We start from the raw sequence: 18,766 nt of genomic DNA, 5'->3' as shown, positions 1-18,766 counted from the left end.
CGACTACTACTGGAAAAACCACAGCTTTGACTAGATGGACATTTGTCAGCAAGTAATGTCTCTGCTTTTTAATATGCTGTCTAGTTGGTCATAGATTTTCTTCCAGTGGGGCAAGCATCTTTTAATTTCATGGCTGCAGTCACCATCTACAGTGATTTTGGAGCCAGGAAAATGAAGCCTGTCACTCTTTCCATTGTTTTCCCATCAATTTGCCATGAAGTAGTGAGACGGGATGCCATGATCTTCATTCTTTGAATGCTGAGTTTTAAGCCAGCTTTTACACCACTAGGCTTGCCCCATATGAAACACCAAAGGGAGTCCTGCTGGTCACAATGAAAGAACATCAGACAGTAATTCAAACCTGTATGAAGGTCTCGGTAAAGGTAAATCCATGCGTAATTATAAAATCTAATTCTCTTAGCAGCTTTTAAAACTTCTCCAAAAAGCTTATATTCAAAAATTCTTTCTTTTCTTTCCCATTAAATATCTAGATTTCTCCAGAGAAACCTAAGGAAATAGTTGAAGATAATTATCTGCCTAAGACAAAACATAGAAAAGAAATAAAAAAGAGGTCAAGACTGATTTTAACCTTATAAAAATAAAGTATATGGTAAAACATTCAAGCAGTACATGAGGGTACACTTGAAAAATAAATGTTTTTCTTCTCTGTAAGACTCTAGTCTATCTCCTTAGGGATAACTATTAACACTTTTGTATCATTCCATCTATGGCTGATTCATACTGAGGTATAGCAAAAAAAAAACCCCACAATATTGTAAAGTAATTATTCTCCTATTAAAATAAGTAAATTAAAAAACAACTTTGTATCATTCCAGAAATTTCCTAAGCAGACACAAGTGAGTGTATGTAAATATCAGTTTTCACAAATGTAATCATCCTGCCCATAATGTCTGCATCTCACCTTTTTCTCTCAAGAATGTATCTTGGTTGGTTCGTATCAATACTTATACATTTTTTAAGTAGTTTACCTATATCCATTGTGAGGGTAGTACCATTTCCTTAACAGTATGGACACAGATTGTTTCCAGGTTTTTGTTATATAAACCTTATAGCAATAAACATCTTAAACGTACATCTTTGTGCACATTTACAAGATAAAATCTTAAATGCAAAATTATTGGGTCCAACAAAACATACGTTTAAAATACTGGAAAATTTTTGCCCACTGTTCTTTAACCTGTTTGTGCCCTTAAGCAGATTTTGTTCTTTGGCAAGTGAAAGAGTGTTTTAAATTTTAACTTCACATATTAACAAAGAAGAAGGATTTTAAAAGTAGCCACTGCTTCTTTTCTCTGTTGCCTATGAAGAGTGACTGAAATATTGTGTTTACAAAGAGGGTCAGGAGTCCAGCTGCCTGATGGTGGTTTCTCATTAGTGCCTGTTGGCCAGGTTTTCAGAGGCAGCATAATGTAGAAAACTGCATGTTTTTCTGCAAGCCTGGCTTTCTAATAACTTTCCATTTGTAGTATCAGTAGTGTGTAGCAAGCCTAAAACTTGCTGGCTACAAAAGAGAAATTTCTCTATGGTCTTAATTCAATAAACAACACAGAAGATGGAAACTGATAAGCAGCAGAGCGGTTTTGCCAAATATTCATGAATTCTGGGCCTGTCAGTATACCTACTTTTAAACGTCCAAGGCACATGTTCAAGTAAAATCATCTCCATAAGTTGTAGCTAAATTTACAAAGTGAAGAGATGATTTTCATGGTAGAAATGAAGTGTCTTTACCATTGCAAGGCTTTATCACTCTGGCAATGCTGCAAGTGTTTTGCAGAGCACCATGCTCATCACAGTCACTCGGTATGTATTTCTGGGCCTGCAGATCTTGCACTGTATTAAAGGTCTTTCCTACCTTAAAAATCAGCTCTCATCCTGAACATGCCATGGTGACTAAGGACAATCAGTCATTCCCATTGTGCTCTTCTGCAATTCTGTCTATCTGGAACTATGCGTTTCTAAGAAACAGCCTCTCTTGCTGGAACCTTTCTCATCCTTGCCTTGGCAGGGTCTAGTGGGATGGATCATCTTTAGATCAAGGCATCTCTCCTAAACCTACATCACTGCAAATGTAACTACTGAATTAAGGCTATCTTAAGAGTGAAAGGTGTGTCATAAGATGATTTTTTTTTAAAAATGCATTTTATTTATTTTTATTTTGGCTGCATTTGATCTTCTTTTGCTGCGGTGTGTGGGCTTTCTCTAGTTGTCGTGAGCTGGGAGTACTCTCTAGTTGTGGTGTCCGGGATCCAGAGCGCAGGCACAGTAGCTTGGTGCACAGGTTTAGGTTTCCCCACAGCATGTGGAATCCTCCTGGACCAGGGATCAAACCTGTGTCTCCATCATTGGCAGGCAAACTCTTGCCCACTGGATCACCAGAGAAGTCCCACCTGAGATGTTTTTAATCATAAAGTATGAAATTGACACTCATGGGGTACAACATTAACAATAATAGCTAACTTCTATTGAGCATGGTAGTTTCTATGTTATTATCAAATGCCTTCCTATATATCAGGAACTCTAATCACTTTCCATATACTGAATAATTTAATCCCTACAACTATCAAGGATGTACACTGTCACCCTGCTTATTTAACTTATATGCAGAGTACATCATGCAAAATGTCAGACTGGATGAAGCACAAGCTAGAATGAAGATTGCCAGGAGAAATATCAGTAACCTCAGATATGCAGAGGACACCACCCTTATGACAGACAGTGAAGAGGAACTAAAGAGCTCTTGATGAAAGCGAAAGAGGAAAGTGATAAATGGCTTAAAACTCAATATTCAAAAAATGAAGATCATGGCATCCTGTCCCACTACTTCACGGCAAATTGATGGGAAAACAATGGAAACAGTGACAGGCTTTATTTTTCTTGGGCTCCAAAATCACTGCAGATGGTGACTGCAGCCATGAAATTAAAAGATGCTTGCTCCACTGGAAGAAAAGCTATGACCAACCTAGACAGCATATTAAAAAGCAGAGACATTACTTTGCTGACAAGGTGCATTTGGTCAAAGCTATGGTTTTTCCAGTAGTCATGTATAGATGTGAGAGTTGGACTATAAAGAAAGCTGAGCACAGAACAGTTGATGCTTTTGAACTGTGGTGCTGGAGAAGGCTCTTGAGAGTCCCTGGGACTGCAAGGAGATCCAATCAGTCCATCCTAAAGGAAATCAACCCTGAATATTCATTGGAAGGACTGATGCTGAAGCTGAAACTCCAAATCTTTGGCCACCTGATGCGAAGAACTGACTCACTGGCAAAGGCCCTGATGCTGGAAAGATTGAAGGCAGGAGGAGAAGGGGATAACAATGGATGAGAATCTTGAATGGCAGCACCAACTCAATGGACATGAGTTTGAGCAAGCTCCGGGAGTTGGTGAGGAACAAGGAAGCCTGGCGTGGTGCACTCCATGGGGTCGCAAAGAGTAGGTTACGACTGAACTGAACTGAATTCATGCAACAACTCTATGAGGAAGGCACTATTATCAAGTTAATTTTACTAATGAGAACAATGAGGCCCAGAGAGGTTAAGTATATTCCCCATGGTCACACAGCTAGTAAGTGGCAGAGAATGGAGATCTGAATCCTTCCCTCTGATTCCAAAGCCCCTGTCCTTTCTTTTAGGATCTGGAAAGACTCTATTTGCCATGCCTCTCCTCTACCAGTTAAAAAAGGAAAAAAATCAGAAGCAATGTGGTACATCTGAAACTAATAAATACTGATTTCAAAATGCAGGGCAAGTTACTTTGTCTGAATCCTGAATTATTTTGACATTCTCTGTACCAAATTTTTCACCATAAAGTTTAACAAGTCTCAGGGACACCTCCGAGAGGCCAGTAAGCTCTTTATAGATGTACTCCTTTCCATCCCCTTCTTCAAAAAAAGACTATTATAAAGTTAAACTTACAGTACTTTACAAGCATTATAAGCAAATGCAGACAGAACCCTAGAACCAGTAGCTGCTGCTATGGTAACCTAATAATTCAAGGTGAATGTTTAAAGAGGAAAGCAACTTGGTGAACTACAGTATACTTACTGGGCCATAAAAGGCAACTCTGAAGAAGGTGCCTAAAAGTCTTTTCTTTGCGTGCATAACCTCCAAAATTTATGTGTAAGCTCCATGAAGAGTTCTATAAACTTAAGGTTCTGAAAATATGAGAATTAACAAATTAGCTTTATTTTTTGGTTAGTTATGAAATGTCTACAATAAATGCATAAGGGGAAAAAAGCAATACCATTTCCTTTTCAAAATGGTTTTGGTGGGTCACTCGCACTCCCTTCTCCCATGGTCACAGACAAAATGCCTTAACAACTTTAGGTGAGAGGGTAGAGCTTAAATTGGTCAAATAACACTGTAATTCTAAATATCATGCTTCATGTCATTCATATCTCAATGGTAGCACATACATTAAAAGTACTGTGTTATTGACTACTTTTTTCTTATGTCTGAATTGTTGTAACTGAAAAGGAAGCAAAATGCTTTGCTTGAGCCCTAAGGTGGAAAGATGGAAATTAACGATCATGCAAACTTTAAGAGAGGAAAGTAAAATGCAGACACAAAAATAACAGCAAAACCTGAGTGGGGAATGCTTTTATAACAAGCTCACAGACACTTCCAAAAAATATATTCTTCTACACGCTCAGAAAAGGGAATGTACTATGCAAAGAACATTATCTCAAATGTGAAAAGACACCATACAGAACAGGAGAAAATATTTGAAAATTACATATCTGATGTTTTCTTATCCAAAAAATATAAGAAACTCTCATAGTTCAACAACAAAATGACAAAAAAACCCAATTTAAAAGTGACCAAAGGACTTGAATAGACATCTCTCCAGAGACTATATGAAAACGGCCAACAAAGACATGAAAAGCTGTTCAAAAATCGTGAGTCATTAAGGAAATAGAAAGCAAAACCACAGTGTGACACCATTTCACATGCACTAGGATGCCACATTCACTAGGTTCTAAGAAAAAGCCCCAAACACAAGTGCCAATCAGAGGTGCTGGTGGGAAGGTAAAAGGGACAACAATTTGGTGGTTTCTCAAAGTTAACAGAATTACTCTGTGACTCAGCAATTCCCCTCTTAGGTATTTATCCAAGGTAAACAAAACCATGCCCACACAGAAACTTGCTCATAACTGTTTACAACAGCTCTGTTTATAATAGCCAAAATGTGGAAACAACCCAAACGTACAAACATATTTTGGTGTAGCCATACCATGGAATATCATTCAGCCATGAAAAAGGAATGAAGTTCTGATCTAAGTTACAACTTGAATGAACCTCTAAATATTATGCCTAAGTAAAAGAAGCCACACACAAAAGGTCACATCTGGCATTCATCTTTTTTATGACACGTCCAGAACAGGCAAATCCATAGACGGAAAGCAGATTAGTGGTCACCAGCGGGGTGAGGGAGGGGGTGAAGAGTGATTCCTGGAAGGAGACGGAGATTTTCCTGGGAAGATAAAAATGTTTTGAAACTAGAAACAGGTGGTTGGAGCATAATATTAAGACTGCGCTAAATGCTACTGAACTGCAAACTAGAAAATGGTTCATTGTACGCTGGTGAATTTCATTTCAGTGCTAAAAGGGCAGACCGGAAGCAGATGTTCTTTCTTTCACATTCTTTCCATACTATCTTCTGCAGTTGAAGCCAATTTGAGGGAAGTGTTCCTCCCTTTATGGCTACTGTGGTTCACACTTTTCAGCTCATCCCATAAAGAACACTGAAGAATTACTTCATCCCATGCAGGATGCTTCAGAATCTATTCAGATGCTTGCCTCTCTACAAGGAAATAGGAGTCGTTCCCCAATAGAAACTACTGTTTCCTTTAATGTGTAGGGAAGATATATTTTTCTTTTTTCCCTATTAGTCAAGTGAGTAGCAAAATGTTCTCTGGGTTTCTAATAACCTGGTCTTCAACTTAAGAGTAAGAGAGTAGGTACTTTGGCACTTTTACAAAGGTTCTTAGGAGGCAATGCTTTGACAGAAAGAGCAATGCCAATTCTTGTCTTGTCTCATAAGCTACCGTTTGTCATCAGCAGGACATAGATTTAATTACTTGACTCATTTTTAATATAATCACTTGAAATCCACTATGATTTTTCAGCCATGTCCCCATATACAGCAAAAGCAGGGCAAAGAGTAGGAAGACCCAGAACCCAGGAAGAAAAAGTGAGTTTGATAAGAGCCAATTTTGAAAAGAGATTAGAACGCTAAACAGATGACATTAAATGTATTTTTCCACTCTGGGACCCTTCAACAATGAAAGGCTACTTGCTACATATATTTAAGGATAAACTGATTTGTTTTTTAAAATGGCTTGAGTCTTAAATCACCCCTTTCCAGCATAGCAGGGGTAGAAAATTATGATATACACTCAGATTCTTGAATATAAAAAGTCCTGTTGAGTGCTGGTGGCAACAGCTATACTACTGTTCTTTAGTAATTCCCCTTGATCAAAGATTTATGTGGCAGACAAAACTGGAAAAGCTCCTCATAAAAGGGTAATTCCTAGTAACTTATTATCTCCACTACAGTCATCTGTTAGCACCTTAGTCTCACCATCAAATTGCAAAGCATAGAATTACACCTATATCTCTTCCCAGACATCATGGAAATCCAGTAACTTTTTGTTTTTAGTGAGGACAACATGGATTATTCTTTGCCATAAGTGGAGAAGGGGAGATTGCTAGTAAAAATGCTGTAGGAACAACTGGCATAATGTTAATTCCAATATATATTTTAAACATTGCAGCCTTAATTTCATTTGGTTTTTCCAGTGGTCATGTATGGATGTGAGAGTTGGACTGTGAAGAAAGCTGAGTGCTGAAGAATTGATGCTTTTGAACTGTGGTGTTGGAGAAGACTCTTGAGAGTCCCCTGGACTGCAAAGAGATCCAACCAGTCCATTCTGAAGGAGATCAGCCCTGGGATTTCTTTGGAAGGACTGATGCTAAGCTGAAACTCCCGTACTTTGGCCACCTCATGCGAAGAGTTGACTCATTGGAAAAGACTCTGATGCTGGGAGGGATTGAGGGCAGGAGGAGAAGGGGACGACCGAGGATGAGATGGCTGGATGGCATCACTGACTCGATGGACGTGAGTCTGAGTGAACTCTGGGTGTTGGTGATGGACAGGGAGGCCTGGTGTGCTGCGATTCATGGGGTCACAAAGAGTCGGACACGACTGAGCGACTGAACTGAACTGAACTGAACTGAAGGAAGGACTGTAATTTTAGGACATTTCAGTGTTTTTTAAAGATAGCAACTTAAGACCAAAATAAAATATATAGGTGCATGGTGCAAACATGTCAGGTACATACCTCAAACTTTCGACGATTCTCATAAATTGAAATGATCAACTTGGAAATTTCAGAAATTACTTTGTAATGCTCTGCTTTCCATAAGCCATCCACACAATGTTCCAGCAACTCCAGCAAAACTTCCTGCATTGAGAAAAAAATGTAATGAGGAATTAGAGATAATTTTAGAGCTCTGGGCAAATGTAGTTTGAACTATTTCAAATGAATAAAAAACAGAATGTACTACATTTAAGGAAATGTACAGAAGGGGTATTGTTGTGTGACTATATTTTCTAAATGACATACTTGAAATATTTGGTATTGAAACCACATTCTTAAAAGTATGAAATGAATATTGACAATAGTAAACTACTATTTACTTGGTTTTGCATATAATCAAGATGTAATCCATAGTTACAAATGGTTAACATGTTGAGAAGTATTTTCCAAACTGAGGATATTAAATTTCTAGCATGGTAAATACCACTAAGCCTATAAAGGTCCATGATTTTTGCTTTCTACTAAAATTATATTTCCACACAGTTAATAGAGTCTTAAGGGAATTTCACAATTTTCAAGCTGCTACATCAGTGACATCAGTGTTCATTAAATGATGTGATTTTGGTCTCATTCCTAACTGTTGGTTCTAAAACTAGTGAGAATGATAATATAATACCTCAAGATAGAGATCTCTTTGCCATAATAACAGCTTCTATAAAACAACCATCATCTCATGTTCCCAACAATGAAAGGATGATGCCAATTACTCATACTATCCATAAGTCTGAACAGTTTGTTTCTATCTTAAAGAGATGAATTTCAGACCTATAGAAGTGACTGTTACAATGGCTCTTAAAGTATGTCTGTAGTCAATTCTGACTTCATCTCTTTTCTAAACTAGCTCTTTCCCTTGCATTTCCTACCTAGCCAGGGGTCATATCCTATAGACTCTGAACTAGAAAACTAAAAGCAATTTTGACTTTACTCTTTGTTGTAAGTTGAACTGTGTCCCTCACAAAGATACACTGAAGCCCTAACTCCCACTGCCTCCAAATGTAACCTTATTTGGAAATAGGGTCACTGGTGATAACGATGAGTGAAGTTGATGTCATACTTGAGTGTCTTACTTGCAGCAGTGATTTACTGGGTGAGCCTTACTCCAAAAGGACAGAGACAAACAGGGAGAGCACCATGTGACTACAGAGGCAGTGACTGGAGTAATGTCCCCTCGAGCCAAGGAAATCCAAGACCAGCAGCCACCATCAGAGCTAGGAGGAGGCAAGGAAGGCTGCTACCCAGAGTCTCAGAGGGAACAGGGCCCTGCTGACACCTTGATTTCCAACCTCTGCACTCTAGAACTGTGAGACAATAAAGTTCTATTGTCTTAAATCACCCAGTTTGTGTACGTTGTTATGGCAACTCTGGGAAACGAATACACTCTCAGTCTTGACTCATCCTCTAATCAGTTCATCGTAAAGTTCTGCCACTTTCACTTCCTAAATACTTCTCAAATCTGACCCTTCCTCTCCATTTCTACACTCATTGCTAAGGTTCAAGATGTCATTATTGTTTTCTAACAGATCCTCCTGCCTCCAGCCTTGGCACTTTCAAATCTATCCTCCACAAATCTGCCAGAGGGTTTTGATTAAAATCCAAACCAGACTACATCCCTCTTCTCTTGTAATCTCACGGCTCCCCATCATTTGCAGAACTAAGGACAAATTCCTTCATTTGGCACATAAGGTTTGCAGCGATCTGGCTGATAGTTTATAAAATCATCAGTCCTCAAGCTAGCCTTGTACTTTATGTCCAGCAGTGATGAACTACTATTAGTTTGTCGGAAGCACCATGGTGTTGTCTTAACTTTGTGCCTTTGTCCACTCTGTACCCTCGTGTCCTTTAATCCCTTTCACTTAGTTAACGCTGTAAGAAAAATCAGATTTCACTTCTTCCAGGATCCTTTGCCTGATTAACACAGAGTAGCGACACAAGAGGCCTATTTTTCTTACTATGATACTACATTGGGTGGATATTTATCACTATACTTGCCCGTTATATAAGTATCTGACTTTACAAGTAGGCTGTGACTCTTTTAGTGTAGGGACAACATATTTATTATACTGTATTTTTCAGTCACTAGCAGGGTGGTAGTAAATAGATGTTCATTAAATGTTGCTACTTGAATAATCTATATATTAACATTTAATAGTTAAATTTTCTATCAACAGTAGAAAGTAGGAACTCTGGGGGAAAAAAAATCTATTTAAAACTAGTAATGTTTGTCCCAGGAATGTAAAGTTGGTTTACAATTAGCAAAAATCCAATGTAAACAGAAAGAGCCATGTAAACAGAAAAAGAATTAGCAAAAATTCGGTATCCCTTCACAGTGTTAAAAAAGAATCCACCCAGAATAGGGAATCGAAGAGATTGTTCTCAATCCAATAAAGAGCATTTATTAAAAATCTGCAGCCTGAACACACTTCTCCTCAATTTGGGAACAAGTCAAACTGTCTGCTCTTTATTTCTATTCAACATTGTGCTGAAGGTGCTAGCCAGTGTAAGAAGGCGAGAGAGAAGGGAAAGAGATCAGGAAATGTGAAACTATCTTTCTGTGCAGATGACATGATGGTGTATGTAGAAAATTCTAAGGAATATACAAACTACTAAAATAAGTAGGAGGATTTAGCAAGGTTGCAGATCATAAGATCACCATATAGAATCACTGTATTTATGTACACTGCTGCTTTTGCTGCTGCTGCTAAGTCGCTTCAGTCGTGTCTGACTCTGTGTGACCCCACAGTCCACAGCCCAACAGGCTCCTCTGTCCCTGGGATTCTCCAGGCAAAAATACTGGAGTGGGTTGCCATTTCCTTCTCCAATGCATGAAAGTGAAAAGTAAAAGTGAAGTCGCTCAGTCGTGTCCAACTCTCAGTGACCCCATGGACCACAGCCTACCAGGCTTCTCCGTCCATGGGATTCTCCAGGCAAGAGTACTGGAGTGGACTGCCATTGCCTGTTCCAAAGGATTTTTTAGACCAAATATACAACCCCACCCACACACACAAATAAACCATAAAAGAGTCAATTGGACTTTATCAAAATCAAAACTTTCCGCTCAATAAAAGACTTAGTGAAGAAAATACATAAACAAATCCAACACTAGTAGATAATCTGCAGCACATATATCTGACGATGGGCTTATATCCAGAATATAGAAATAACTCCCAAAAATCAACAACAACAAAAAGAATAATGCAATTTCTAAAACGGGCAAAAGAATTGAACAAACATTCCACAAAAGATAAATGAATCACAAAGACGCATGATACCACTTCCTGTCTACTAGGATGGCAAAAATACGAAAAGATTAGCAACAGCTAATGGTGGTGAGGAAGTGAAGCAGCTGGAACTCTCATCCATTGTTGCTGGGATATAAAATGTTCCAACTACTTTTAAAAACTGACAATTTCATATAAAGTTACATAGAAAACTTCCCGAGGAACCAGCAGGGTATTTACTCAAGAAAAATTAAAGCATATGTCCATAAAAGGTCACAGATAAGAATGTTTAAAGCAGCCTTATTCATAACAGTCCCAAACTGGAAGCAATCCAAAATCCTTCCACTGGAGAATGGGTTTAAAATGTTATATCGAGAGAACAGAATATTTAGCCATGAAGAAGAACTTATGATTTACTCCACAACATGGATGCATCTCAAAAAATTTCTGCCAACCAAAAGAGGCAGATACAAAAGGTAGATACTGAATGATTTCATTTTTATGACACCAAATACTGTTAAAACTAATCTACATCAGATATTGGGGCCGGGCAGACTGATGGGAAATGGGCGCAATGGAACTTTCTGGGCTAATGCACATGTTCTACTTTTTGGTTTCTCGTGACAATGTGTTACCATGGTGTTATATGGGTGTAGACAACTGTCAAAATCCATCAAGTTGTCCACCTAATATGTGTGCATTTTACTATATGTTAATATATCTTTAAAACTATTTCAACTCAAAAGTCAGAAATGCAGTCTCAAAAACAAATTAAATTATTAATGGGTTAATTCACCTACTTAAAGAAGCCACTAAATGAACAATAGTTTGTATCTTTCATTTCAATAAAACTTGTAAATCAGTGGGAGTTATTTTCCATTGGCTAGGGCACGAGGAGGGAGAAGGCAATGGCACCCCACTCCAGTGCTCTTACCTGGAAAATCCCATGGGCAGAGGAACCTGGTAGGCTGCAGTCCATGGGGTCGCTAGGAGTCGGACACGACTGAGCGACTTCATTTTTACTTTTCACTTTCATGCATTGGAGAAGGAAATGGCAACCCACTCCAGTGTTCCTGCCTGGAGAATCCCAGGGACGGGGGAGCCTGGTGGGCTGCCGTCTCTGGAGTCCCACAGAGTCGGACACGACTGAAGCAACTTTGCAGCAGCAGCTGCAGCAGCAGGGCACGAGGGAGAAACCCTATTATATAAACTGAAACATAAAATGGCACTATGGAGAATATGATTCTATCTGTATACCTGAAATGAAAAGCACATATAAATTATTACTGTAGAACACAAAAGAGTTCCAACAAATGTGTTTACATAGGAAACTGATTATAGTTCTTGAGTAATAAGAAATATTACTACTTTCCGTTAGAGCACAAAAAAGGGTCAGGCTTAAGGCCACTTCTATGAAGAAGCTGAAGCTGCTGTTTGGAAAAAAGGACATAACTGCAGTTGTGCTAATCTATTTATCTCCCATGAACTCCCTGGAATCTCCCTGCTCTGAGCCCACACAAACTGGAGATCTTACAAAAAATCATCTAAGTCTAACTAAAACCCCAAAAATGAATTAATTTACCCCTGGCTTCACAGTCAAGCAATGAACTGGGATTAAAATTCAAGGATCTGATTCTCTGTTATGATTAATTGATCCAGCAAACACGTTTTAAACATCAAGTCTTCTAAGTTCTGGGAGTAAAAGCCAAGTTTACTATCTAGTTGGTCAGTGAGAAAGCCTGACATCTACGTAGCACCTAATCACTTATAAAGAACCTTCATGCTTATTGTGAAGTGATAAGGATAGTATTATTATCTTTATTATTTTTCACTTAAGAAATATCTATTGATTTCATACTATGTGCTAATCATTTGGGGCTTACCTGGTGGTGCAGATGCTGAAGAATCTGCCTACAATGCAGGAGACCCACGTTTGATCCCTGGGTCGGGAAGAGACCCTGGAGAAGGAAATGGCAACCCACTCCAGCATTTTTGAGGCTAGACGGGCTCCTACTGTTATGAATCTTTTTTTTTTTATTTAATTGGAGGATAATCACTTTACAATGTAGTGTTCATTTCTGTCACACAACATGAGTCAGTCATTACGTGTGTGTGTGTGTGTGTGTGTGTGTGTGTGTGTGTGTACCCTCTCTCTTGAGCCTGCCTCCCACCCCCAGTTCCTAGCCCTCTAGGTCATCACAGAGCACCGGGTTGAGCTCCCTGTGTATACAGCAACTTCCCACTAGCTATCTATTTTACATATGGTCAGGTATACGTTTTAATGGTACTCTTTCAATTCATCCCACCCTCTCTTTCCCCCGACTGTGTCCACAAGTCCGCTCTCTACATCTGTGCCTCTAGTTTATACTGCTGAGGACAGAGTCATAGAGAAGTAGTAGGCAAAAAACAAGAGGTAGGAGGTAAAGCATCTAGGCATAGATCATTTTAGCAAAATGAACCAGAGCTAGCTTGAAATTGCTTATATTTAAAAAATGCAGTTCATAGAGTGCAAAGTGTGTCTCTATCACTTTAAGCTGCTGCTTTTTATGTTTCTTAATACTACCTTAAAATATTCATTTCTGTGGGCCTGCAAGCACTTCATCGCCTCCTTTTGTTGTTTCTTTGCTTGGTCTTCACATTCCTTAAATGTGAACGTCACTGTGATTCAGTTCTTGGTTCTCTGGTCTTCACTTGCTATATTATCTCCCATTATCAGTGTGCTTTGCTTCTTACACAGCTATGACTTCCAGATGTAGCTCCACAACCCTGATCTCTCTCTTTAGATTCAGTTCTTAATGTCTAATGACCTGATGTTGTTTCCATTTCCAATAACCTTCTACTGATACTTCAGATTCAACACTCATCAAAACATGGAATTCATCACCTTCCCTATAAAATCATCCATCCATCATTTCTCTATAAATATCCAAACCTGAAATCTCAGTGCTACTTTTGACTCTTCTCCTACACAGCCAGCAAGTCTTCCTCTTTTCCTCAGTGGTCCCTGAACCTGTCACAATCTGGGTTTAGGTCTGGCTTCTTCACATTTGGACACTTAGGGCAGCCTGCATTCCAGCCTCTGCCCCCAGCCGCCATCCATCGACCTCCAATACATTTCCTTTGCTTTTCGCCTCTCTTCTTTTCACAGCTATTTGTAAGGCCTCCCCAGACAGCCATTTTGCTTTTTTGCATTTCTTTTCCATGGGGATGGTCTTGATCCCTGTCTCCTGTACAATGTCACGAACCTCACTCCATAGTTCATCAGGCACTCTATCTATCAGATCTAGACCCTTAAACCTATTTCTCACTTCCACTGTATAATCATCAGGGATTTGATTTAGGTCATACCTGAATGGTCTAGCGGTTTTCCCTACTTTCTTCAATTTCAGTCTGAATTTGTCAATAAGGAGTTCATGATCTGAGCCACAGTCAGCTCCCGGTCTTGTTTTTGTTGACTGTATAGACCTTCTCCATCTTTGGCTACAAACAATATAATCAGTCTGATTTCGGTGTTGACCATCTGGTGATGTCCATGTGTAGTCTTCTCTTGTGTTGTTGGAAGAGGGTGTTTGCTATGACCAGTGCATTTTCTTGGCAAAACTCTATTAGTCTTTGCCCTGCTTCATTCCACATTCCAAGGCCAAATTTGCCTGTTACTCCAGGTGTTTCTTGACTTCCTACTTTTGCATTCCAGTCCCCTATAATGAAAAGGACATCTTTTTTGGGTGTTAGTGCTAAAAGATCTTGTAGGTCTTCATAAAACTGTTCAACTTCAGTTTCTTCAGCGTTACGGGCTGGGGCATAGACTTGGATAACTGTCATATTGAATGGTTTGCCTTGGAGACGAACAGAGATCATTCTGTCATTTTTGAGATTGCATCCAAGTACTGCATTTCGGACTCTTTTGTTGACCATGATGGCTACTCCATTTCTTCTGAGGGATTCCTGCCCGCAGTAGTAGATATAATGGTCATCTGAGTTAAATTCACCCATTCCAGTCCATTTTAGTTTAGCCGCCTGCGCTTAGTGTTCACCCAAAGTTATCGCTTACCTTTGATTCTGCGGGGAACACACTGTCTGTATCATTCAAATGGCACTGTCTGTCTTCTCTCTATTTTGTGTAGGTGGGTAGTCTCTTTAGGTAGACATTGGAGGTCAGGGAATCAGCATATCTAATTACTTTATAGCTCTTCTATCACCAAGTCCAAAGCATTGCTCATAAGTCAGTGCTCAACAAATATTTATTGACTGAGTGACAACTGCAGCAGTTTACTATCCATATGAAACTCAGAGCAGAAATTCTTCATCTTTAAAAGAGGAGAAGATGCCTCCTCTCCTTAGCTCTTACATTGTTAACTCTATTTTTTATGGAGATGTCTCCAGAGTATTGTCACTGCAGTCTGGTTCTGGGAAGGTGATTGGACAATGATATATGGTATAATTCTAAAACTCGACAGTAAGAACTGTTGCAGAGATAGGGCTCCACATTCCAAAAAGGGACATCTGTTCTCCGGGTAGTTTTAATCCTTATAGTTCATCAACCCTTAGTTACCTTTCAAATTAAGTTAGCTGTAATAATTCTTAATTTTAAATATATTTAAAGAAGTTACATTCATCTAACTGGCAATGGAGGCCCTGGAGTCTTACTTCACTATAATGGACATCCAACATTCCAGCATCCTCTTTCATTGCTCCTTCTTCATCAGTGTTGGGAGTAATATTCTTGAAGGCTGAACATCCATTAGGGAATAATTCTGTGTGAATAAAACACAGTGAAATAAATTTACTTTTTAAAAGTCTTTTGTAAATGAAAGACTTTTTGCATTCATTAGTTATCCTTAAAAATATATACATATTTTTGGTAAGGAACATAGCCATAAGTGTAATTTTCAGTTACAAACCACCCCCCACCCCGCAATTTTAACAATTCTCTCTCTCTGCTCTACCTCCTACCAGTCTTTTCCCCAAACATTGAGCTCAAGGTACTTACAAAGAAGTGTCATTCTCTGACTATGCCTCATCTGCAATGCCTACTATAGTAAATGTTTTCCTAATGTGATCTAAAAATTGTTAGTAACACTTTGATCCTGTGTATGTTTATCATCTATTGCCTAAAACAAAAAGGGCATGTACTTTTCAGGTAAACAGTGATGAGCTTTTGTATTCATCTCTAGTTCCTTGTTTTACTGAATAATTGGAAAACTGGCCTAGGACTTGTAAAGAGAGGCAGGAAATAAAATTGATGCCAGGGATGAAGCATCCTTGGATGTGGCACTGGAAGAACTAGAGTTTTTGGCATTAGACAGACCCAGTTCTATCATTAACTGTGTGATTTTAAATATGTTTCTCTCCCTAGGACTGTATCTGTAAAACAGATGGCAACTTCTTATAAGAATTTGACGAAATGTAAAGAATTCAATGACATGAACAGTACCTAACATAAAACAAGTATTCAATGAATTAGTTTTACCAAAGCTACCAACAAGGAAACTAGGTGTCTCAAGATAAAATTAAATAATTGCTAGCAGTTGGTATAGTAAGTGACTGCAGTTGGACTGCTGGGAGGGAAGAAGTGAGCTCAAACTGAGAACAGCTGCTCTAGGATTGTGGACGAAACTGTTACCATCAAACAAGAGGCTGGGGATAGAAAGCCACATGGTTGCCCTACCAGATTTTGCACTTAGGAACATGTCCCAACACTTTTGCTGTGGTTGCATTTACCCCTATATAAAGTGGGTTGTCACTTTCAAGGAAAATTCAGTCTCCTTATAACAGAAGCTGCTAGTCAGTAGAAAATCACTGGTCGCAAAGGGGACAAACTGCTTTTGCCATCTACTGTTCTACAATCCAATAGTGATGCTTAGAAATGATGATGTTCTCACGACTAAATATTTGGTAAGCTTCCTGGTGTTAGAGGCTGGAGAAGGAAGAAGGAAGCTTTAAGAAAGCCAAACCTCATGCTGAGATTTCTCAGCATTCTGATCATGCATCATGTCTTGGTCTATGGGACACTCATTGAGTAGTAGTGCACTGAGAGAACTTTTTTGAAATTTAGAAGAAAATATCCCATTTGATTACCTTTATAAAGTGAAGAGTTAGGCAGTTAAGGATAAGGGCCCAAAACTTGACTGAACACATAAAGAATATAGTCCTTAACAAAGAATAGAGTCAACCTACTGGGGCCTCAGGCAACTACATCCATGACTGGGGGAAAAATTCTGTCTACTCTGAGGATAGTTTATTCTAAAAGATTCCCACATCCAAGGGTTCTTGAAAAGCCCGGGATTTGGGAGAGGACAAAATGGGGCCAAAGCATCTTGGGAAAGAGTCTTTTGGTGTGTATCTCAAGTAGAGGGAGGGTAAATTATGGTTCCTCTCAGAAACAAACAGGTTAAAGAGTTACTGCAATCCATTCTTTCTTGCTAAGGGCATTATCTTGATTCCTATGCCTGATGATGTATCTCCAATTAGAGATTATCTCCCGTGTGTACATATATACATACATACATATATATATATATATATATATACACACACACATACTTCCCTTGTGGCTCAGCTGGTAAAGAATCTGCCTGTTATGCAGGAGACCTGGGTTCGATCCCAACACACATGCACACACACACACACACACACACACACACATATATATGAATATATATATATATATACACTCACCAAACTATCCAATGATAAAGGACTCTTTTTTGTGGGTCTTCAAAATGCTTGGGGAAGACTTTGATCCCTTTAGTCTTGTTTCAGATGAAACAAGTTACTAAATTTAGGCCAGTGTAAATGTGTGTGAGGGCTCTTCTGTAGCCCTATGTAGCATTATGTCACATGGTCTTGAAGAGTCTACTTTAAATCTTTCTGGAATGTGACCTGGATTCCTGATTCTGCCCTTCAGAGCTGTGGCTTCTGTTTTCCTGATGTTATCCTAGGGGCAAGCAAGATGCAAACTGTCCAACTAGACCACTACTTGAGCACGAATGGTCCCTGTGAACAAAGTGGAGGAGAGTTTGGAGGGTGGGAAAGCTACCCTTGCTAAAATAAGACTGCTAGTTAGAAGAGGATTAGCACATAAGAGCCCAAGGTGGAGGCTAAAGGGGAAAGGCTGTAACTGGGAAGGAACTGAGGAAAGGAAACACTACGCAGAACGGAAGCTGTCAGATCCGGGTGTAGAGACTTGGGAAAGGGACCAACGTTACCCTATAAGGCATGACAAGAACAGACTCTATGGGAAAGGAGATTCCTTTTCTTGGGGTGATGGGGAGCTCTACAGGCCTGAAGCTTTGCTGAATCTCGGAGGCTCTGTGGTGGTGGAAGAATGCACACTTGATTCTTGTCTACCCTGGGGGAAACAGCTGTGCACTGTCTCAGCAAGACAAGAGGAAGAGGTACAGGAGGCTAGTCTCCAGAGAATGACACCTCGAACATGTTGAGGTTTGCAGACAAAGTAGAAGTAAGGAAATTTAGATCCGTTTTTTGATCATGTATTTTGGGGACTGGGAGTAACTAACACCTCGTATCACCGCTTAGAGGAACTTAGAAAAAGGGAAGAAAATGCGATCCCTGAATCTCTGGTACAAAGAGCCAGAGCTCTGGCTGAAAGAAGTCTGTGGGTGGGGGTGAGGCAGGGCGCACTGCGCTCTCTCCCCACCTTGCCTTTCAGTTCAGCGCCTGAAGCCTGAGAAGCAGGATCCAGAAATGGCCGCTCTGCTGTTCTGGGGTCCCCTCGGATGCCCGGGGACCAGGCCTTTGCTCACTCAGCCCACCACCCAATGGCACAAACTAGTTTTTTTCTTAAAAACTCTAAACAGGCGAACATCTGTCTCCAATGCGTCAGCTGTAGCGTTTCATTCCATCTTGATGAAAATAAAGCTTTATGATGACTTCAACAGAAATGGCATAGAACTTTGAGAAAACTGAAAAATTTTGGCAATTGATGTCAGATTTTGACATATTTTGTCTTAATCATATAAGAATATTTGATAGAAAGCAAAGGGTTCTACAATTGCTCTATTGTTTTTAATAAATAAGCTTAAGTGTAAATGAAAATTTTTTTCTTTCAGTCCTGCACTCAAATGTACTTTTATTTACTCTGTGAATATCCAGGTCTTACCAAATTCAGACTCAAATTGAAGAAATA

General features: G+C 39.3%; 1 long non-coding RNA gene across 3 annotated transcripts; it reads right to left on the bottom strand.

The window, feature by feature from the left end:
* Positions 1-193: 193 nt before the first annotated feature.
* LOC108635094 lies at positions 194-15,429 on the bottom strand. Of its 3 annotated transcripts, none has more exons than XR_001917748.1 (4): positions 15,265-15,429; positions 7,361-7,483; positions 4,062-4,171; positions 194-320 (listed from the first exon to the last, which is right to left on the bottom strand). It is a non-coding gene; the product is annotated as an uncharacterized LOC108635094 (long non-coding RNA). The 3 variants fall into 3 exon arrangements; XR_001917746.1 differs by lacking the exon at positions 15,265-15,429 and adding an exon at positions 11,552-11,586; XR_001917747.1 differs by lacking the exon at positions 15,265-15,429 and adding an exon at positions 11,552-11,581 and having other exon boundaries at positions 7,421-7,483.
* Positions 15,430-18,766: the final 3,337 nt, after the last annotated feature.

Source organism: Capra hircus, unplaced genomic scaffold (assembly GCF_001704415.2).
Source record: "Capra hircus breed San Clemente unplaced genomic scaffold, ASM170441v1, whole genome shotgun sequence".
NCBI classification, from domain to species: domain Eukaryota; kingdom Metazoa; phylum Chordata; class Mammalia; order Artiodactyla; family Bovidae; genus Capra; species Capra hircus.
Note: the sequence above shows the minus strand (reverse complement) of the source record. Positions and strands in the feature narration are given on the sequence as shown.